This window comes from Nicotiana tabacum, chromosome 3 (genome assembly GCF_000715075.1).
Source record: "Nicotiana tabacum cultivar K326 chromosome 3, ASM71507v2, whole genome shotgun sequence".
Lineage (NCBI taxonomy): Eukaryota > Viridiplantae > Streptophyta > Magnoliopsida > Solanales > Solanaceae > Nicotiana > Nicotiana tabacum.
In genome coordinates this window covers 88,249,125-88,255,368 of record NC_134082.1, presented here as the reverse complement: position 1 = coordinate 88,255,368, position 6,244 = coordinate 88,249,125, and the positions used below count along the sequence as shown (strand labels likewise).

At 34.0% G+C, this 6,244-nt stretch overlaps 1 long non-coding RNA gene across 1 annotated transcript; it reads left to right on the top strand.

The window, feature by feature from the left end:
• The first annotated feature begins 839 nt into the window (after positions 1-839).
• On the top strand, positions 840-4,466 carry LOC107798010 (uncharacterized). Its single transcript, XR_001650809.2, has 4 exons — positions 840-1,182; positions 1,386-1,569; positions 3,302-3,388; positions 4,267-4,466. It is a non-coding gene; the product is annotated as an uncharacterized LOC107798010 (long non-coding RNA).
• The last annotated feature ends 1,778 nt before the right edge of the window (positions 4,467-6,244 follow it).

Genomic DNA, 6,244 nt, shown 5'->3' with positions numbered 1-6,244 from the left:
TCTGCTTGCACAGTGTTTTTGTCCTCTCTTTGAGCAGGTCTATCGAGTATATTGTTTAGAGTGCTTGTTAGCCACTCCTCCAATAACTTATTCACTACTGGTGGTGCTTCTTCAGCTGAAGACGTCGAGGCTTCCCTTCCTTGTGAAGCTGTCACGCTTTCATGAGGGGGAGGTGAAGCACTTCGCCTGGGCGTAGCGCTTGGTGTCACATTCTCGTTGTCTTCCCTGCCATCTTTGTTGATGGTGTTCAAAATATTGGTAGTGACGCCTGCTATCGCTTTCAGTCTTGCATCTCCTTTTTCTGCTATCGTTAGTTTGTGCAAACGAAGGAAAGATGACTATTTTTTTTAATCTAGAAAGAACTATAGTTTCAACTAAAAACTCCCCATAGACGGCGCCAAATTATTTGAGAAAATAGATGCTAAACCAATTAATAATAAGTTAATAGGGTGAATCCCAATTGAACTTAATAAATTCTAGACCAAATATAACACAACTCTTGTATAACGAGTAGAGTTCAGGAGAATTAAATAGTGGATTTAATATGCTATGATTGACAAAGTATGTAACTACAACAAATTTGGCCTAAGGCCATACCAATTATAGACAACACTTGGAAAATGTTGCTGAAAGTATCTTTGGCAACATTTTTTAAAGGGCTGCCATTGTCTAGCACTTTTGGCTACGGATTTTAGGCAATCCTTAAAAAGTGTTCCTTTTAATGGTATAGACTATGCTTTTCAACTTATACCAAATCATAAAATAATTAACAACACTTATTCATATGTAATGCTAACACTTTTAGGCGTGCTTGTTTATATTAATAAAAGCAACTCTATGTAAATGTGGTCTAAAGTCCCCTAAAATTTTCCGCTCAGATTTTCCCCTAAAATTTGGCCGAATTATTATGCCCTAAAATATCCCACTCTTTTCAGCTTTTACCAACTCTACAATAGAATCCCATCCTTCATCTTCTCTAAAATTTGGCTCTTCTTCTAACTAGGAAGCAAATTAGTGTGGGTTTTATGGAAATCTCTGATGGATGCGCTATATCTCTTCTAGTTTCTCTTCTAAAAAGTCAAAGCACTCTTTTCATCTGGGTTCTTCGACTATCAGTTGCAATTGAGAATTTTGAGTTTTGGGCTTACAATCATTGTTGATCTCCATTTTTCGAAAGCTTGTGTAAGATTTCTCTGAAATTTTGGGTTTCAGTTTAATTACTTTGCGATTTGGCTTGTCTGAAATTTCTACAGTTACTTTTTTTGCTTAATGGCTTCTTCGAAGTTTTTTTGAAATTCATTTGCTTATTTAGTTGATAGCTTTGCGATTTGTTTAGTTAAAAGATTGTGCAGAATCCTCTGATAATCTTATTTTGGAAATATCAGCATTTTTGGACCCTTTTGATGGTAGACGCAACAGTGATCCTCAATGTGGAGTTGTTTGCCTTCAATCTCTCATCGCTAAAGCTGATGGTGGAGCCGTCGTGACCTCTGTCTATTTCTTCCCTTTTCTCACTTCTCTTGATGGCCCTCCCAATGATGACGCCCTTCTTTCCCTCATCGCTCGATCGTAAGCCCTCTTATTTTCATTTTAAATTATCTGCCTAAACTAATTGTTTGAGTTATTTATATATAAAGAGTTATTCAAATATTTGGCATTTTATTCACTCATTCTAACATGTCCAAATTCACGTACTAATTCTTGTTTGCTCTAATATCATGTTGTTATGTATGAATCGACTCAACTGAAAAGCTTAAATTGATCGAGATGGTGCATTTTAAATGTATTTATTTTAAGTAGGATAAAGGTACAAATTTATACCTCTTCTGTACAAAAATAATTTTAATCTTTGCCATCCCTTTTATTTTTGAGGCATTCATACCCTGCGTTAGCAGACTGTCCCTTGACTTTAACTGGCTCCATCTTGAACTGTGTGGATAGTACGCTTCGAAATACTTTCGGTAAATGTCCAAAATTATACATATACTTGACTATAATTTAAAATTAACACCCTATACTTCAGGTTGGAATTACGTTACGGTCCAGGGCAAATATGATATAATTTGCTAATGAAAAAGGTATGAATGACCTCCAAAGTCTAATGAAGGATAAAACAAGGATACATAAAATAGATGGATGACGAGGATCTATCGGAAACAACCTCTCTACCTTTATAGCGTAGGGGTAATGCTGCGTACACACTACCCTCCCCAGACCCCACGTATGGAATTAAGCTTGGTTTGTTGTTATTGTTATTTATATATAAGTTTTTTTGTGATGAAAAAAACTCACGGAGCACACCAAAAGTCAAGATTTAGAGAGCCTTCTTACCATGCAACTCTCTATTCAATTAGTTTTTCTTTAGATGCATTAGAATGTGGGGGTGCAAATACTATTAAGAACATATTTTAATCTTGGCGTGCATATCCTTTACTTAGTGATGTGCACATTTGTTCCACAATATATATAAGCTACTTTAGGAACTAACTGTGTATTGAGTAGTAATAATCTAAATGTGTAATGAAAGCCTCAACTCTAAATTGAGTAGTATAGTTCGTTATTATTTCAACAGGAACATGCTTTTTTCTTTGCTTCTTATGTGATAGTGGCTCCAAAAATTTGTGGAGTGTATTTAATTTGCTTCAGTATTAGTGTAATTTTCCAGATTGCTTCTACAATACCATGACGATGGAGTTTATGATCATACTTTGAGTTATGAAGCAATTTTTGCTTGGTTTATGAAGAATATTATTGCTTGGTTGGTTGTAATAAACTGTTGGTTGTATACTTGTAATAAACTGTTGAAAAGAATATTATTGTTTCCATTTTCTTGCTTGGTTTATGAAGCAAATATCTTTGATAAGGGGAACAGAACTTTCATTTTCAGGTATAATCTTTCATCTCGGTTATTTCAATTTCTTTGTAATACTTCAGCTATTTAATTACATCTTCCTGACATTGCTAATATATGATCCCATGAGTTTTTTTTAAGATTGCTAGGCGCAGTCGGATGTTCTCTAGTAATGGCAGAATTCTTGAGAAAATTGACATGACGCTAGTCGCTATTGCATATTTGGGAGTGCATGCTTCAGTTAAAAATATTTGTGTCATAATTTTGAACAAGCTAAACTCTTCCCCTACAAGCTTTTAGTGGAAGACAATTTGTTTAATTATTATGAACGTAATGATTGTCCTAAGTTTTAGACTATTCTTTGTTAAATTATTTTTGCCCAATTGACATCTTGGTTCTTTGATGTATGGTCAATAATATTTTTTTACTTTATTCTGTATTTAACTTTAGGTTGTTGGTTCTACATCCGCATAAAAAAGAAATGGATATTGGTAAAATTTAACTGAGAGCACAAAGCAGAGAAATGCACTACGTTAGGTAAGCAATATATGCTTCTATCCAGTCATACGATTGTCTAAAGCATATCATAAAGCAATATCTTTTTTGCTTCTACCAGTAGAATTATGAAATATATAATACGGTTGAACCTGAAATTGAAATTTTACTCAATAGTTATTTTCTTAAAAATCAGTGCTCCATCATAACATCTGTTCAACTTCATTATGATATTTTATGTTTCATACTGCATGGAATTATGCTCCTTCCTTGTGATTACCATATTCATAATGTAGTGTATGAGATTTTTGATAATGATTGGAGTCATTACCATTGTGCGATTAAACTAGGTAATTTGTGGTTTAGATTCTTCTTAAATGAAAGTGCACGATAAAACAGTTTAAGGTGGGGACTTAAAGAGAAGTAACATTCTATACCTAAAATGTGAACAAGTTCCAATTTACTTAACTTTTATCAATTGGAATGGAATTTTTGTCTATGTAATTATGTGTATTTTCTACCGTTTATGCTTGCTTGTCCAAAATGCATGAATATTAGACATATTAAACTAAGAGATAACAGAAGTTGCTGAGCCATTTATGTGTAAGAAATTAATTTATAACTTTATCAGCTTACCTCAACAGAAGCTAGAACTGCATACTCATTCATTTTGGTCTTCACATGACTTTTAAGATCATAAATGAATGGAGAATTTGCCTGAACTAAAGAAACAAATTCAGTTTATGATACGGGAAAAAAGAGGAATAATGCTTAAGCCTTATATTTATAGCAGATATCTATTCTTTGAATAGTGCTTGGTACTTAAATTTCCTAGGGGCAAACTCTGCCACATTTCTTTGAGTTTGCGCTTACATACTATTGAATTCTATCTAATTATTAATTTTATTTTGATTCCGTAGGAAATTCTGGTGAGCAATTGGAAATGGTGGCCAAAAGATAATTTGATGAAGACTTTGGACAATTATGATTTTTTTTATTCCTGATACTATAGTGATACATTTGGTTTTGTAAAGTTTATTTCTTGTATGCACCTTGAAATATTAGCATCTTTTGTTGATGTACTACATGAGATTTATTCCCATTTTGAAGTTCATTGCAAGTACGTGCATTTGAAATATTCTTTTATTATCTTCTATGTAATTGAGTACTTGAGATCCCTACTTAAATGTGATTATAGGATATATACAAAAATTAATTTCTTGACCACAAAAGCATGGCTTGTACAATAATAAAATATGCTTTATAGCTTAGACAAAAGTGTCATGCTTCAAAAGTGTGACTGTAGGAATTAGCAAATTTGTGGACAATATAGCAGCATAGCAAAAGCTATACTTTACAATTGTTGCCTAAGGAATAACAACGGCTACGCTTTTAAAGTGTTGTTGTAGTACACGAAAACTGTTATCATAGAGGGAGTAACAAGCGTGGCCTTTGTTACTCTTAGGCTACACTTTTCAAGCGTGACTCCTAAAGCAACATTGGTAAAGCATTGCCTTATGTTAAAGGTTACGCTCATTTAGGCCACCCCACGAAAAGCGTTGCTTTAGGTCGAAAAGTGTGGCCTTTGAGCAAAAAAAACACTTTTTGGTAATTTAGACAACATTTTTCAGATGTGGTTAAAGGCCTAAAATGTTATAGAATATATAATAAATGTAAGAAATGACAAGGGTTGTACTATAAAGGAATTATCACCCAATGATTGTATGATTGGGTGTTTCCTTTCTCTGACAGCGACGTATATTCTTCTCTCAACTTTTACAATATGTTCTAGAGACATGGTCTCTCTGGATCCCATTGAATTTCATTCGGAGGAGGAGCCTTATAAAGATCGTATTGATTCTTATCAAAGAAAGACAGGATTAACCGAGGCTGTTCAAACAGGCATAGGCCAACTAAACGGCATTCTCCTAGCAATTGGGGTTATGGATTTTCAGTAAAAGGCCGATCCTTTTTGTTCTTTATCTCTTCCTATTTACAAGGGACATTCTTCAAAAACCCTAAAAAGTACAGCATAGAGAATATCCAAAGGAATATTCTTTATGTCCATTTCTGAACCTAAGTTACCGTTACTGTCCTGTCTCAGCTGCCCGCTTCTGGCGTCGACCTTTATAAGGACGACTTTCAGTCGTTATATCGTAGTCGACCCCATCCTTCGTCTTGCTTATCCATTACCGTTGTTACCAAATTTGGACCTATACAATATTCATGCTCTTGAATATGCAACGTACTTTGGTTTGTGCACAGAGCTTGACTATCCCAAAAGAGGAAGTAGAATTGATAACGATATCCCTCCCGTCCCACATGATGTATATTTCTCTTTTTCTTAAAAATATTTTAGCATCAAAATCATCTTTTTAAAATATGAAACTTACTTTGTTTCCTTTTCATTTTAATTTTTGGCTAATGCATGTTAGAAGGTGAGATACAGAATTACATACTTCAATCGTGTGCGTACCGAGGATATTCCTAGGCGCTTACAAAGCCGGAATGAGAGAGTTGTTACGGAAGAAGCTATTAATGAAACACTGAAGAAACAACCTATGGTTGGTGGCTTGGTGCAATTAGAATAAGAGTTTTCTGGACTTCAAGGGAAAGGTATCTATATTATGTATTCTTACATTTGATTGTGAAAGAATTTTTATTATTGTAAATATAACCATTATTAACCTCTCCACAAATTTCCTTAGCTTGTATTATATCTTTAATTCTTTATTTCAAATTTGTTTTTAGGATGTATATATGGGACCCACTGCAGGTGATATAGACCAAAATGCAGCACATTCAATACTAGTAATTGGATATGGAGTTAAGAATGGGACAAAATATTTCCTAATTAAAAACTCACATGGTGATGAATGGGGTGTTTACGGGTATGGG